The sequence below is a fragment of the Anabrus simplex genome, chromosome 2 (genome assembly GCF_040414725.1).
Source record: "Anabrus simplex isolate iqAnaSimp1 chromosome 2, ASM4041472v1, whole genome shotgun sequence".
In the NCBI taxonomy this organism is placed as follows: Eukaryota; Metazoa; Arthropoda; class Insecta; order Orthoptera; family Tettigoniidae; genus Anabrus; species Anabrus simplex.
The window spans coordinates 201,632,217-201,650,194 of NC_090266.1; the positions used below are offsets into that span (position 1 = coordinate 201,632,217).

Sequence of the window (17,978 nt, forward strand, 5' to 3'; positions counted from 1 at the left end):
TTAAAGTACCCTACACTTGATCCCAGGGTAGGGTTACGTGACCAACAGTGATCTGGCAGCCAGACTTATTTTCTTAGTAACATCTGGCTAATGTACACATGGAATCAAACTTGTAGAGTATTGGACATAGCTTCCAAATTTGCCAGCTCAACATTATTGATATTAACAAATACATCGCAATTGGGAAATATCCCAGTGGCAATGATCACTTACAGTACTGTGATATTAAAGTTAAAACATAATTCCCAACAACAACAACAACAACAACTACAAGAACAAGAATACAACAAGCATTTTCATGGAAACAAAATATTACACGAAATACTACTAGTTTAACATTGTATGTCCAGCATCACCATATGCAAATGTTCACACAACTTAAATATTTCCAATGTTAAACACTATGACTTACAATACAACCTATAGGTTGACCTTACTACTTGCTTTACATTACAACACCATCATATACAAATTCACAAGTACCTTAAATACTTCAAAATTTTACACTATGACAGAGTAGATTGAGCTGTCCAATTACTAACTTATCTTAGCATTGTAAATACAGCATATTTATATACAAATTCTCTCATACCTTAAATAATTCAGATGCCTTAATACTACATTTTCAGTGAATTGAGCCTCATCAATTTCCTTCTCCCACAAAAGTGGGATACAAATTGGTAATTCTAATGACTCTTTAAGTTTGGTAGTATCTGCCGCAACCGTGCCTCCAGATTGAACATTTCTAATGAGTAATTCATAAATTAATTCCTCCTTGCGCAAGTACCCGGGATGGAGGACTTCGCGAGGGCCAGACATGATGATAGAGAACTTACAAATTTAGGGGAAAAAAATTCCAGCGACCGAGAAAAATTCTTAGAGTTCGGATAGGTTTCAATTCTAGCCGACCAAAGGGCTTACTTTAGACCCATTCAACCACGCTCTGCTACCACTTGTTACGGGGTTACCCATGGAGCAAAAAGAGGTGAAAGAAGGTGTGGGCTTGAATGGGTCTAACTGCGACATCAAAATTGAATTAAAACTTTAAAAGGTTATATTTCTTTTCCGAAAACAAACCTAACAATCCTTTTCACTGAGTGAACATAACAACATGACAGGTACAAATAGCAGTCTTGAAGCAAGACAAGGAAGATCCAAGATAGTGAATTTTACAGATTATGGGCTTCAAGCCTCTAGTTTTACAATTTTACAATTTCAAAGTGGTATAACTTAGGCGAGGGCAGAAATCCCCCAATTCAAGAACACTTGGCTCCAACAAATTTACAGCCTTCTAGAGGCACTCCTCAAAATTACAGCAAACTTAGAAAAGAGCTTACAGGTTCTCCAACATTCATCCAATTTTAACCGCCCGCTTAAGGCAACATTACACACAACTCCTACACTCTTTGGCCTCTCTAGGCACAATTTACCATTGAAATTACCTTTACAGGGGTATTTATTACCCAACCTACTGGGCCTTCATAGAAAAAGAACAGGTTGGATATTGGCCCCAAACACAAAATGAATGGAGGCGTGCACTTGCACTCCTAGATAATGAAGAATAAAATCCTAATGGGGCTCTTGGCCCAGAGATGCAGGGGCTAATCCCAAGATACTGAGGTGACATGAATAAAGGTTAAATTAATGCATAACGGAAAGGAAGAAAAATAGTTGCAAAACGTAGTCACCTCAAACCAAGATGAAGGGGAGCTCGAGAGGGTAACTCACTCTCTATCCCAGATTTACAGTTAAAGTTTTATGAAATGTTTACATTAGCCGAAAGAAGATTTACATTTTAGAAAAGTTTGTTACATAACTAAAGATTCGGACCTTCCCCTCGGAATAATTTGCGGATACAGCAAGAAAGATGGGATTATGTGGCTATTACCTTGTAGATGTTCTAGCTGCCGACGAAAGAGGCCGCCCACCTCCTGCTTAAACACACACACTCAGAAAGACGACAATCAATTGGCAAGGAAACGTGAAAAGCCACAGTTTATAAACCCTCAGGGAAGGTTCAAGATAATTCAAGACCAATCAGCACACACCCTCTTAATTTTTATTGGTTAACACAAAGTGAACAAGAAATGTGGGATTGGTTGAAAATTAATTACAAAAATTAGTGATTGGCTAGATACAAAACTGGCAGAAAGGAAAGGAAGTATTGCCAACCCAAAAATAAATTAACATAGATCAGTTATGGGAAACCTAGGAATATGAAACTTCTCTAAGTTATAAGTTCTTTCACCTTGCACCAGGGTGCGTGATCATAGTTTTTAGTAGTGTCACCTCTAGAAAACTGTTCAACCTTCTTGATGTATAGCAAACAAAACAAGGAGAAATTCAGTCAGTGTAGGAAATTGCACAATAAGAAAATTACTTAATATTTCAGTGGAGACATCTACTGATTAAAGTTCCAACTTGTTGTGTTATTAGTGTCACTTTTTGATCAGTAGAGGAGTTCATTAAGGCGCTTATTTTGAATGCGCGGCGTTGAGGTGTACCTCCCGGTACAGACACCATAGTTAGTTTTCTGCAATCTACCTTTTACTTTATGCGGATGATCTGTCCTACTTATGTAACAGGGCTTTTCTAGTCGAATATTCACCTCTCCCCAAGCTGCATTATTTGTGTAGGCATTATACATGGCACATAACCGTGTTTGTTTCCTTCCAGTCCCCATTGTCTCCCGCTCAAGTTTTTCTATCATACTTGTCACACTACTTCTAGGATTGAAATCGTTAAGCACGAATCTTGCAGCCTTTCGGTGTAACATCTCAAGTTCCTGAATGAGTCCTGTTCAGTATGGATACGGCTGCTCCATATTCCAGAACTGGCCTAATGGGTGATATATAGCCCTTCGCCTGGGAACTGCTGCTCTTTAGCACCCTCGTAACGAAGTGTAAGGACTTGTATGTTTTAGAAATTACACTTCCTGTGTGGGTGTCCCATTTTAGATCCCTCTTTACGTGGATTCCTAGGCACTTGCATGGGTCACTCTCTACAAGAGTGTCTGATACAAGACGATATTGAAAGTTCCCTTGCCTACGCTTCTTTCCCATTTGTATGAGACTGCATTTTTGAGAATGTATTTTCATTTCTTTATCGAGCACCCACTTATGGAGTATATTTAGATCGGCTTGTAATAACCTATTATCGCCAGCATTCTGTATTTTTCTGTATATTACAGGAGATATTATAAGTAGAATTTTGCAAACAATATAAATTTATTAAGGATGAGCTGTGTGTTTAATAGAAAACATTTGTTAGTGTAAATTGTATAATATTGAATTATAATATTGTAATATTGTATTATATTATGCAGTCATCCACAAATAATCTGCATTCACTTCGAATTTTGTCTGACATATTGGTGACAAGCGCTATAAATAGGAGTGTCCCTCTAACACTACCCTAACATAGAAGGATCGAGCAGAACAAAACATGAGGTGATGTCCAAGATCCTGAGAGGGAAAAAATTGACATTACTGTTATCCAAGAAATTCATATAAATACAGTGAAACTCGGTTAGAAGTTCCCGCATAAGAAGTTTTCCCGCCTAAGAAGTGAGATATTCTTGGTCCCTTGATCAGTTGCATTAAGATATATGTATATTTTTCCTGTTTAAAATGTTCTGTTGTAAATATATTTCCCGGTTAAACAGTTCAGATTTTAGAGGCTCTTGAGATAGAAAACGTCCGCTCAAAGCAGCCCATGGTTAGAACCCTCCAGTCTCCGTGCAAGTTGCACCCTATGTTAGATCATTCACGTGCACGTGGTGTGTGTCTGGTGTCATGGGAACCTGTGCGGGCTTGCCAAGGCCATACGACGTCACGCTATGACAACATGGACACCAGATGCTCACTCTCACCTTGTGGAATCGAATCGAACCCATCAGTCGAAATTTCCACTCCACCGTTCCATCTAGCGGAATATAATCCAACGGGATTCTACGTGGGAAACATAAAGCACGCAATGGATGGTTTGATAAATCTTTAATGCAGTAATTTGTGGGCCGCGACACGGTGAAGTCATTAATCGAGGTGGCCTAAACATTAATTAAAAACCGTAAAGTGTATTTGTCCACAACATTACTGTTGATCTACCACAAAATTGAATATTCTAACCTGTTTGATTTTTCATTCCCTTGCTTATTTCCTTCCAGGCATTCTCTCTTACGTTGTTGTTGCAATAATACTTATGGGTCTTGTCGTAGAGGAAATTACATTTTTGAACTAAACTGATAAGATTTTCCGTGTCCATTATTAGTGAGGTGAAAAAAAGCAACTTCCCGAGATCCTGACTCTATGCAGGAAACAGCCGACTTGCCAGCTGATACAAATGCCGCCAAACAGCCGGCCGAAAGATCCCGATCGTCTACGAAATTGAACGAATGTTGATAGCGAACTGGGTGTTGGTAGGAGGCACACAGAGGCAATGCAATACCACGTGTTGGCATAAAATTGAAAGTTATTTTCAATTTAACCTTTATACGAGCTAAACATTGTATTATCGTGTCACTCGTAATTATTACATCGAATTATAAGAACGTAGCACAAGGATGAGGAGACATGAAATAAAATTCTTGCAGGGAAAGAAACTGTTTACGTTTAGATGTGCTAGCGTTGCTACTGCGCCTTTATCACTCCCACGTAATATCCCAGATACTTTTCCATGCACTCATTTCTGCAACTTCGAACCTGTGTTTCTTTTCTTCATTACCTAGAGCATGAAGAGGATTGAAGTGGGAAAATAAACTCAATACTGGCTTGGCCATGCAATACTTGCGAAACAGCCAGAAACTACACCCGTTGCCATGACAACCAGTAGGAATGCAGGGGCGATTTAGGCCTAGGTTCTAAAAATCTCTAAGAATAAGTTGCCAGATTTCCGTTTTGCTGCCGTTATCCTTGAAGCAGGTGTCGGAGGTGAGGAAGATAGAAAGCACATGCTAACAAACTGTAGTACAAGTCTTGTCTTTGCGTCTTGTAAGCCTAAGCTACGGATTCCCAAGCATAGTGTAGCGTCGTAATTAGTATGAATAGGAGTCGGTGAAGTTAGTCATACTTTTAATATCAATGTACAAACGTTTTAAGTGAAAATGAGCGTAACTCAGAGGAAAGACATCAAGCAAAAGGCACTAACAATAAAAGACAAAGTGGAGATTATACTGTAAGGAAAGTGGAGTCATCTACACTTTCCCGTGTTGCTTTGGTAAAGGAGCTGGGGATGCCGCCGTCTACTTTGAACGGCATTGTAGCGAAGAAAGAAGAGAATTTTGCTTCTGCAGGGAATACTTCAGCAAATTGCAAGGAAGTTAAATATGAAAAGTATAATGAAATAGAACAAGCTCTGTTAATATGGTTTAAACAGCAGCGAAGTTTAAACATACCTTTCAGTGGGATTATTGTGCAGGAGAAAGCCGCATGCAAATTAAGGGCACCTTTTACCGCGTCGAATGGGTGGCTGGACCGCTTTAAAAATCGAGCTGGCATCATTTACAAAACAATTTGTGGTGAAGCAGAGAGTGTAAGTGCAGAGGAAAGGGAAGCGTGGAAGGAAATGGTTCTGCCTGCTAAAATAAGCAAACCTTGCAACGTTTTTAATCTCAATGAATTTGCCCTTTTTTTACCAGCTTATTCCGGGTATGTCTCTACTTTTGAAGGGAGAATCTTGCCACGGGGTAAAATTAAGTAAAGTGCGAGTTACGGTATTGGTTGGTGCTGATATGGAAGGAACTGAAAAACTACCCCAACTGATGATAGAGAAGTGTAGGAAGCCACGTTGTTTAAAAAATGTCAGGAATTTACTGTGCAAGTACACCAGCAACAAGTCAGCTTGGATGACAAGTTCCCTGTTTAAAGAGTATATGCAGGCATTAGATGCAAAAATGAGGAGCCAGAACACATAAAAGCAATGTGGGAAATGGAGAGGTTTATACTTCAAGAAAGCAGTAAAAACCTGAAACAGTCAACCCTGGACAATTTCATTTCCAAGTAGGAGCCTAGACTTTTGTGTTTGAAAATATATTTACCCTCTTACTAATAAAAAGTCCTTATACAGTTGTTTAACTCTTGTTTAGTTATACAGTGAATAAACCCTGTGTAAGCGTTTTTTCGTACTAATAAACGAGGTATACGCATTGTATTACTATACAGCACGTATACACTCGTTCCAAGGCGTAGGAATCTCTTCCTGCAGTTCACTGACGTATTTCGCACGTTCACTGCCTTTATGATCACTTCTGCTGGTTATCTTCGAGCAAAACTTTACGGAAAGTCGCACAGTAGCACGGCATATCAAAAAGGCAGTGGCAACACTAAGTGAGACAGCTGGAAATTGGCTTATACTGATATCAACTTTTCTTCAGCTTGCTTGTGTAATGAACGCCAAAAAAAGAAATGGAAATGCTTAAGAAAAGTTCATTAGCTCCTAACTGGTATAGTACAGAAAACGTAAGCAATTGTAATTGAATCGGCGAGTTGAAAAGGGTACACATTCCAAAATTCTTACTTTTCAGGAGAAAGGAAAACCAGTTTTGTAGCTAAATGAAAGATTTGATCAAAAAAGTTCCTATTAGGCATTTATACATCATATTTCTGTGTATTCAACTACAAAGTATGGAAATCATATTACATATGGTTTTCAAGTTATGCCATATTTTATCTCGAGGAATATGTCCCATTTTATAGGTACTCAAATTTGAGAAAGATCTTTGTAGGGGCAGATAATGTATAATAAACTCGCAATATCAAAAGTAACACATTATTACACAAAAATACGCCCAACCATAATTTCTTTTATAGTTATTCATTGTCATTTCGTCTCTTTAAAGTGTTTTACTTTACGAAGATGTCTAGCCTCCATAACCTCTGAATGGTGTATGTCTTCTATGTTTAAAATATAGTGAAGATCATCAACGTTATCGTCCATTCTTTCAATGTGTGCTCAATGTTAAATGGATAAGTCGAATATTTCACCACGATTATATTACTGTAGACAATAAATACCACAAAAATAAACTGCTCACTCGTTTCTTTTTCCACTACTCACTGTTATACAACGCTTATACAAGGGTCCTGGTCTGTATAAGCAATTCAATGAATAACTATAACAGATGTATACACAGAAGGCTTATACACGGATTATTAGTAATGAATTTCACATAAACGGTGTATAAACCTTGTATAAAAGTTATACACCGTTTATTAGTAAGACGGTTTCCCTTCTCTTATCAAATATATTTATAATACGGTATGTTCAATTTTTTTAATTCATCTCTAAAAATATTGTCATGATAATCAAATTTTTATATTGTGACTTTCTGTTAGCAGCTCTTATATATCAGCCTAGTTTGGTATTGTTCACAAACAAGGAAATCTGTTGGCTGTGTGTTTCACATGTATTTCAAAGTACAGAATAAGTTTTTGGGCATTACCCCTTTTAAGAAGTTTCCTGCTTAAGAATTTTTTTTATTTTTTTCAGTTCCTTGAAAAACTTCTTAACAGAGTTTCACTGTAGGACAGATGATCTTAGATCTAAAGGCAGAATACCAGGACAGAAAGTACTTGGTGTACATACCGTCATATATTACAATGTCAGAAAGTTCCAGGACTGAGGCCGTACAAAATAGAAAAGTTGCACTTACCAAGCTCCTGTTGAAGTAGTCCCTTTGGCTACCTATACACAATTGCCAGCGTTTCTGGAGGTCTTGGAACCAAGCAGGGAAATTGTCAACTGCGATGCTTGTAAGCTTGTGTGTCACAGCCCGCTGAATGTCTGCGATATCATGATGAAGCTTTCCTTTCAGTCGCATTTTCACTTATGGAAACAAGAAAAAATCACAAGGCGAGAGGTCGGGCAAATATCGTGGATGTAGGACATCAGTGACAGAATGTCTGGCCAGATACTCGGTAAGAGATAAAGCAGTGTGAGGTCTTGCATTGTCGTGCAGTAAGAACTAGTCCTGCGACTGCCACAAATCAGGGTAGCTACGTCGAATTGCTTGTCGCAAACATTTCAAGACTTTGATGTAAAGAGTTTGGTTCACTGTTTCACCTGGTGGAACGTACTCATGGTGAACTAACCCTTTACTGTCAAATAATGCGATCAACATTGTCTTTATTCTCGAAGGTTGACATCTGGCTTTGTTTGAGGCTGGTGAGCCAGGATTCTGCCATTCTGCACTTTGACGCTTCATTTGGGGGTCATCCTGGTAACACCAGCTTTCATCCCCAGCAGTAATCTTTGTTGGAAATGTGGGATCATGTCTGGCTCTATCCAGTAGTTCCGCAGAAATTCGTCTTTCCTCTTTCTGGTTGTCTGTTAGGATGTGCGGGGCGAGTTTTGCATTCAGTTTCCGTTTCCCTAAATCTTATGACACACATCATGATTCAAATTAAGCTCTTCTGATATCGCACGCACAGTTACACGGCAGTCTGCTCGCAATAACTGCCTTACATGCTCCCCATTTGCATCGGAATGTGCTGTAGACGGGCGGCCAGTTCTGGGATCGTCTTGCACTAAATCTCTGGCTTCCCGAAACCTTTTGTGCCACTCGAACACATGACTTCTTGACTATGCGTCGCCTCCATATGCTTGTGATAATCATTGTAAACGTTTCACTAGGGGTTTTCCCGAGCTTAACGCAAAACTTAATGTTCACTCTTTCTTCAGACTCAGTGTCCATTGTGTCACCGTCACTAAACCAGTGTGTTGCCAGTCACAGCCCTGCCACCTAGTGCATGTGCATGGAAACATGGCCAAGGCCATCTCAGAACGTACAGTACATTTACCAGGTAACATTAAACCAACATTTGCTCCTTTGTTCGCATTGCAACCTCAGAAATACAACACTTGTTCCAGATCTTTTCTGACAAATGGTGTATATGGTTATGCAATTTATGGTTGTAGCAGCATAGAAAATGCCCGCCTAGTAAGTGTTAACATTGATAACATCCAGAACATCACCATAAAAGTTGAAGAGGTACAGTGGCAAACGTGTATAAGCCGCCACTAGTCCAGTGACCGCCTGAAGTCCTATTTCCACTCTCTCACCCAGCTTTCACATAATATGGCAATATAACACCAGTGATCAGAATGGTACTGCACTTGCAGAATGGGTACAGAACAGCTTAAGCCTGGTTTTTTTAAATGTAAAGGTCAAGGGTACATTTAGATCTGCAGCATGGAACAGCGATTACACCTCAGATCTCTACTTCTCAACACAAAATCCTCTAAAATCAACCTTTAAGCATATCCAGAATAGTCCTAACAGACTTCCCAAACATTGAGCAAGTGGCTATGCGGTTTGGTTCACGTAGCTGTCAGCTTCCATTCAGGAGATAGTAGGTTTGAACCCCACCATCGGCAGCCCTGAGGATGGTTTTCCATCGTTTCCCATTTTCACACCAGGCAAATGCTTGAGCTGTACCTTAATTAAGACCGTAAGACCTGTCTGTACCGGTGTGACATGAAGCAAATTGTAAAATAGACTTCCAGAACAATCAATCAACATTGCCCATTCAAACATAAAATAGGATGTCAGATCCCTATGATTCAAGTCCATCCCAAGACTAAAGTGGAACTTCCAGAGGGCAAGTTGGTATCTTCAAGGCAGATCCACCAGGCTGTTGTAAGTCGCGTATTTATGGGATTGTGGGTGTGTCGAATCTTGGCTTATCATGACTGCTGTCTGTGTATGCTTTCTATAAATACTGAATCAAAACGAATTTTCCCTTTCAGATTCCAAAGTGAACTTTATATGTGTGTCTATCTTATTAAGATTATCGAGAGTGGTTGACGCGTCAGTTACACGTTCGTCTAGTATCACGAACATGTCATCCACATACCTGGACCAAAATTGTATATTCTTAAACTTGTCATCGTTAATTATTAATGTGTCCTCTAAAAAATCTAAATAATTTTCCACCAGAATCCCCGAGGCCAGTGACCCTATTTCTAAGCCGTCTTGTTTATAGATGTTCTGATCAAATATGAAATAGTTGTTATTAACATGCAATTTTAAGATACCCATAAAAGCTTGAATTTCCAGAATACTCAAGTGACTGTATGTCTTCAAATTCTTATTGATAATGGGAAGTAATTTACTGGTTTTAATACTTGGAAACATATTAACAATATTGAAGGAATGTATGGTATGATGGGCCTGAAATCCAAATTTATTTAATTCATTGATCAGTTCTGTGGAATTCTTTAAAGATTTGTTTGCAGTAAACCTGTAATGTTGTCTTTGAAATTTCTGGATGTACTGTGCCAATTTATAAAGAGGGCTGGGTCTATAGTTTATAATGGGTCTTATGGGGACACCGGCCTGGTGGACTTTTGATTGAAATAATAACAGTAACTGGTGGACTTTTGGCAGTGCTTTTGCGGTTGGGAGGCCAGGATTCATGTTTATCAGTTTTTGTTTCTTAAGTTCATTAAAGAGAAAGGAAGAATTCTTTAGTGTCTGTTTTAATTGTCTTTGAAGAGACTGCGTCAGGTCTTTTTTAGTATAAATAACACTAGTATGTTTTCTTAATAACTGAAAAGGTGTTATCGAAAAAACATTTGATCTTATGAATATAATCTGATTTATGCATAACTACTGTTACGTTGCCCTTGTCAGCCTTTGTAACAATGAGTTCTTCATCTTTAATCTTCTTTTTAAGTCCCAAAGTATGCTTCCTTTCCGTAAGGGAATCCTTAGAGGTAACAGGAGTCGTATTACTGTTATTAATGAAAATTTTATTAAGTTGTCTTTTTATGTCTATTCTAACCTCGTCGTGCAAGTCATTAGGCAATTTTCCGACTGCAACTTCTGCTTCTGTGGTAAGTTTCGTGGCTACTTGGCATGATTAAAACTTCGGCCAGTTGTTTAGGTCCTTTTCGAGAATAAGTCTTTCTGTTTCACTCAAACTGACCTTGGAGGGGTTTATCAGTGGAGAATGGAACTGTTTCATTAGATCTTCATTAGGAATCGGATTGTTCCTTAAAGTGGGGGGGGGGGGATGGTTGGCTTGTTGTTACTTCCTTCCTTAGTGCTTCAAGTTTTTTCTCCAAAATTAATTGCTTTTTTGAAAGCATGCTAATTAATTTATATTGAACTTTATCTTGGAAAAGGTTCCATTGTGCTTTAGAGAGTAGAGCCGTGGCCTTGAGGTGAGACTCGTACAATTGTTGGTTCAGAAATGTTTTCTTTGTATGAAGAAATTTTAATTCATAATTTAACCAGAGTTTCTTGGACTTTAACAAAGTTTTTCGTTGATGAGAACGACCTGGATTCCTTTTAAAAGCCCTTTTTTAAAAATTAGAGGTCAAATTTTGTACTATACATTGTCTAATAAACTTTATATCTTTGCCTAGTTTTCCTACTTTAATTCTTAAGCCCATATACTTATAATTGTGAATGCGTGGTGGACTTCATAATTTAGCGTAAGAAATTTCCTCTTTTATTTTATCCATATTGAACTGAGATCACAAATACTTATAAAGCTTTTAGAGGTTCCACCTATTCAATACAAAACCAATGTTGCCTGAATGTATAACAACATATTAACTTTATTTAACAGTACTAGTTTTGGCGTTTCTTTAGCGCCATCATCAGCTGCGAAAAAGTCCTGAAAAACTGGCAATTAATATAAAATATACATCAACATTATTGCACAACTAATTCCTATAGACCTTATATGAAAATATATTTTAGATAAAATACAAAGTTTTTGTCTCATATTTCTACAAGTTCACAAACTTGTGGGTCAAATGTCACAATTAAAAACAATCTGAAGGAAAAGAAATAAGGTTTGTGTGTGTACAAAGATTTTCATCTTGGGGTACTGAGTTCGATCTTGCGTCTTGCTTACTTGGTACTGCTTAAATTATTCCTTTTATTTTTAACACCTTGCTTGACAGTTCAAATAGCACTGGTCTTCAAGGTCGAATATACTGATTGAGTTCAAATTTGTTGGTGTTAAAACACTAAACTGTTCAGTTCGAACTTATATTACATTAATAAAACTAAATTATACCAAAATCTCATTGTGCTTGCGTTCGTTTGGTGTTTTAACACCAACAAATTTGAATGTAAATATCATAATGTGTGGAATACCGTGAGTCTATGCTACTTTTGATTAGTACCGCCAAATGACAAATAACATGGTTCTACTTTCCTAACGGTAAGTACCATTATGAGGAGCCGATGATCTGGATTTTGGACCCGTTTCAACTACAAGCATAATCGATTCAGCATCGTTCTATAGAAGCAGTCCCTTGGCCAGTAATACTATTGTTTTGTGCCAGCTTCTGTGCATGTGAGGCACTGTGGGTCGGTTGCACTGATCGTTTTAAATTCATATCCATCCATTCTTTCATTCTTCGTCCTCACGCTTTGAATTCTGGTCAGTGGAGGATTTTGGACTTTTAATTTTTCATAACATTTCGTCTCATTTCGTACCATTAGGGGCCGATGAGCTCGATGTTAGGCACCTTTAAACAACAAACATCATCATCATCAATTTGAATGTATACAGTTTTAACTCAGTATATTCGACCTTGGTCCAGGTATGTGGATGACATGTTCGTGATACTAGACGAACGTGTAATTGACGCGTCAACCACTCTCGATAATCTTAATAAGATAGACACATATATAAAGTTCACTCTGGAATCTGAAAGGGAAAAGTCAATTAATTTCTTGGACCTGGAGATTAATAGGCACATTTCCTCTTTTCCATTCAGTATTTATAGAAAGCATACACAGACAGCAGTCACGATAAGCCAAGATTCGACACACCCACAATCCCATAAATACGCGACTTACAATAGCCTGGTGGATCGTGCCTTCAAGATACCTATGTCTAAGTGCAATTTGAACAAAGCACTGAATATCATCCGGTTAACGGCCAAGGCTAATGGCTTTAAAGAGGACTTTATAGAACATATAATTAATAAGTTTAAGTATTGCCCTCACACCACTTTGATTAAAGATAAACCAAAACAAAAAGCTTTTTCGACATTTACATTTAATAAAGATGTTTATAAGGTCACGAATATTTTTAAGAAGCGGAATATTAAGATCTCATTCAGAACAGATAACAGAAGTGCAGAAGTATTACATAACACAACAGCAATTAATAGAAGTAATCCCTACTCCAAATCAGGAATGTATAAGCTTCGATGCAATGACTGTGATTGTGGGTATGTTGGGCAAATTGGGCGTAGTTTCAGGGTTAGATATACTGAACATCTTAATGCTGTTGAAATATAATAGATTCTCAGCTGTAGGCCAGCATGTCCATGATCTTAAACACAAGTTCAAGATTTTGGAGATACTAAACAAGGGGCCTTTGCTTGATGTTACAGAGGCATGGTTCACACACTTAGATAAGTATTTTAATGCTAATCTTAATCGAAATGAAATTTCTGAAAAACCTAGAGTTCTATTCGATTTCTTATTAACATTGTTTACAAAAATATAAGATTTCCAAGAAATATTACTGTTCTTCGTGCTTTACGTAATAGTTTTTCATATTATTCTTTTCATCTGCATCGTCCCCCGGACCCCTCCTTCACTATCACTCCATAGGCGATTCTCCCTGCTAACCCCTAATGCCCCTCCTCAACGCCTCTCTACTTTATGCACATGACACGTGCAAGCCACCACTCATTGTGCTACAGCCGCCATGTTAGGTCTACGGCCGTTTGAGGTGAGTCCTACAAATAATCTTAACAATTGATAGGGTTTATATCTTGCCTTCCTTTGTTAATTTTTGGGTTTTTCATCATTTGCAGGTTTCTGATATTGAACTGAGAAACATAGTCCACGTTAACATCTTCGGGACACATTTGTATGTTTCCACCTTATCAGGTTACACAGCACAGCCAAGCATAGTAAACATTCTGCTACAGGAATCAACATTTTTAGAGGATGGCACATTTTAGTACTAAAATTATAAACGAATGCAAGCACGATGAGATTTTGGTATAATTTAGTTTTATTAACGTAATATAAGTTCGAACTGAACAGTTTAGTGTTTTACAAGGTGTACAACTTTGCTTCCGCCATTTGCCGATGGATGGTGACAACGGTACGTAGCGGTCGAACGAAACAGATCGCAGACGTCAGGCAGTTAGCTTGGACCTCGGTCAACATAACCCCATTCAAACTTAGCCGATGTGTGTCTGCATCATAAAGTTGTTCTCGATTGAGCATGGCAGTGTACGAGCCAAATTCTCGGCATTTGCGGGAGGTGTTACTGTTTTGTTTCAATATGAAGAAAACAGCGGCTGAGTCTCATCTAATGATCTCACGTACGTATGGTGAGGACGCTATTAGTGGAAGAATGTGTCGTGAGTGGTTTCAACGCTTCAGGAACGGTAATTTTAACGTCGAAGACCGGCATAGTGGTGGAAGAGAGAAAGTTTTCGAAGATGCAGAATTGGAGACATTGCTGAGTGAAGACTCGCATCAAACTCAAGAAGAATTGGCACGATCAGTGGGAGTGACCCAGCAAGCCATTTCAAAACGTCTCAAGACCATGGGCATGATTCAGAAAGAAGGAACTTGGGTCCCGTATGAGTTGAAACCAAGAGACGTTGAACAGGGATGAAAAATGGGTTCATTATGATAACCCTAAACTCAAAAAATTATGGGGATATCCTGGCCAAGCTTCAACGTCGATGGCAAAACCGAATATTCACGGCTCCAAGATCATGCTCTGCATTTGGTGGGACCACCTCGGTGTCGTGTACTATGAGGTGTTAAAACCCGGTGAAACAATCACAGGTGCTCGTTATTGAACACAATTAATGCGTTTGAGCAGAGCATTGAAAGACAAACGGCCACAATACAGCGAGAGGCACGATAAAGTGATTTTGCAACACAACAACGCTCGACCCCACGTTGCAAAAGAGGTCAAAACATACCTGGGAATGTTAAAATGGGACGTCCTACCCCACCAGCTGTATTCTCCAGACATTGCTCCCTCTGATTATCACCTGTTTCGATCAGTGTCTGGTTGACCGACACTTCCAATCTCGTGAAGAAGTCACAAATTGGATCGATTCGTGGATCGCTTCAAAAGATGAACAATTTTTTCGACACGGGATTTGAACACTGTCCGAAAGATGGGAGAAAGTTGTAGCCAGCGATAGACACTACTTTGAGTGATACATGTGTAAGTAATCTGTTCCATTAAAGCCTCCAATGTTGGGGACAAAACGGCGGAAGCAAAGTTGTACACCTTGTAACACCAACAAATTTCATTGTATACGGTTTTAATTCAGTATATTCGACCTTGAAAACCAGTGCAGTTTGAACTGACACACAAGATGTTAAAAATAAAAGGAATAATTTAAGCAATACCAAGTAAACAAGAAGCAAGATCGAACTCAGTACCCCAAGATGAAAAACTTTGAACGCACACAAACCTTATTTCTTTTTCTTCAGATTGTTTTTAATTGTGACATTTGACCCACAAGTTTTTGAACTTGTAGAAATATGAGACAATATATTTGTATTCTATCTAAATATATATTTTAATATAAGGTCTATAGGAGTTAGTTGTACAAAAATGTTGATGTATATTTTATATTATTTGCCAGTTTTTCATGACTTTCTTGCAGCTGATGATGGCGCTAAGGAAACACCGAAACTATTACTGCTAAATAAAGTTAATATGTTGTAATACATTCAGGCAACATTGTTTTGTATTGAAAAGGTGGAACCTCTTAAAAACTTTATAAGTATTTGTGAAGAGAATACATCACGACAAGTCACTGACGGCCACATGTCAAGGTACATGCCTCAGAATCTCAGGAATGACTTGAGAGATCGACACAATGTGATCTGCACATGCTGAGTGATTGTTCCAACAGCGATGGGTACAACTAGTAACCTTTAAAATTTGACCTTTGCAAATAGCACAAACAACAAGCAATACTGGATACTTTTTACACTGCTCTGTGGCTTTTTGAAGTCGGTCATAGTAGTTTGTTCTTGTACTTTTGCTATTGAAATGAACACTCACAAAGAACTTATCTTATGTGGAGCCTCTAAATGGTCTTCTGGTACATCAGGTACAATGACGAGGAACTGCTATATTAGGCTCCTTTAAACAACAATATTATCATCATCATCATCATCATCATCATCCCCCTCTCTGTTCTTAGAATTGTCCATAATTTGGGGGATATTTTCCTCTGTAGACTCAGGGAAACACTGAAACGTAATCATCCTCCATAATGTATTGCTCTGTGAAAGAAAGACTCTTTCCGTGGTGTGCACTGTAATTTGTTAAAACAGATGTCATTAAGTTGTGTCCTTCAGCAAAATCACAGTCACAGGATGAGAAGACAGCTTTCCTCTAACATTTCATATTATTTCTGGCTTAACCCTTCCCATGTGACTCTGAGCGTAATATTTTTCCAAATTTTAAAATACTGTATGTAGATTATATTTTTCATGCATTAAATTTAATTATAACACAGCCACAGTGACCTTTTGATACTGGAAGGTTGAACAGCATCTGTTGGTTGTAAAGTTGATATGTTATGTCCTTACATATATGGCCTTAATGGCACCAGTCATTGCACTTTATATATATGCAATGTACAATGTTTCTATGAAACAAACAATACTTTCTTTTCTTTTTACAAATATCATGAAGTGTGGTACTCCTCAAATCATGTATTGGCCTTCTTGGGGACCAAGAGAGGACTTTCCCCTTTTGGAACACCCCTCTTTTTGCTTGGAGGTCACCCTTTCAAGGACCAGTGACTCAACTAGTTGTTGCCTGAAGTTTCTGTGAGAAATTGAAAAATTTTAGTGAAAAATGGAAGAGTATGTATAGGTACTTTAAGGCAGAAACAGGTTCCAAGAAGGACATTCCAGGAATAATTAATGAACAAGGGGAGTGTGTATGCAAGGATCTTCAAAAGGCAGAAGTATTCAGTCAGCAATATGTAAAGATTGTTGGTTACAAGGATAATGTCCAGATAGAGGAGATGACTAATACTAAAGAAGTATTAAAATTTACCTATGACAGCAATGATATTTACAGTAAGATACAAAAGGTGAAAACTAGAAAAGCTGCTGGAATTGATAAGGTTTCGGGGGATATACTAAAGACAATGGGTTGGGATAGAGTACCATATCTGAAGTACTTGTTTGATTATTGTTTGCATGAAGGAACTTTACCAAATGAATGGAGAGTTGCTATAATAGCCGCTGTATATAAAGGAAAGGGTGATAGACATAAAGCTGAAAATTACAGGCCAGTCAGTTTGACATGCGTTGTATGTAAGCTTTGGGAAAACATTCTTTCTGATTATATAAGACATGTTTGCAAAATTAATAATTGGTTTGACAGAAGGCAGTTTGGGTTTAGGAAAGGTTATTCCACTGAAGCCCAACTTGTAGGATTCCAGCAAGGTATAGCAGATATCCTGGATTCAGGAGGACAATTGGACTGTATTGCGATTGACTTATCTAAGGCATTTGATAGGGTAGATCATGAAAAACTACTGGCCAAAATGAGTGCAATTGGACTTCATAAAAGAGTGACTGAATGGGTGGCTCTGTTTCTAGAAAATAGAACTCAGAGAATTAGAGTAGGTGAAGCTTTTTCTGTCCCTGTAAAAATTAAGAGGGGAATTCCTCAAGGCAGTATTATTGGACCTTTATGTTTTCTTACATATATCAATGATATGTGTAAAGAAGTGGAATCAGAGATAAGGCTTTTCGCAGATGATGTTATTCTGTACAGAGTAATAAATAAGTTACAAGATTGTGAGCAACTGCAAAATGACCTCGATAATGTTGTGAGATGGACAGTAGGCAATGGTATGATGATAAATGGGGATAAAAGTTAGATTGTGAGTTTCACAAATAGGAAAAGTCCTCTCAGTTTTAATTACTGTGTTGATGGGGTGAAAGTTCCCTTTGGGGATCATTGTAAATACCTAGGTATAAATATAAG

At 38.1% G+C, this 17,978-nt stretch overlaps 1 protein-coding gene across 2 annotated transcripts in view; it reads left to right on the forward strand.

Annotated features, from left to right (window-relative positions):
• Positions 1-17,978, forward strand: part of LOC136864008 (regulator of nonsense transcripts 2) — a 514,509-nt gene that overhangs the window by 352,970 nt on the left and 143,561 nt on the right. The window lies entirely within an intron of this gene.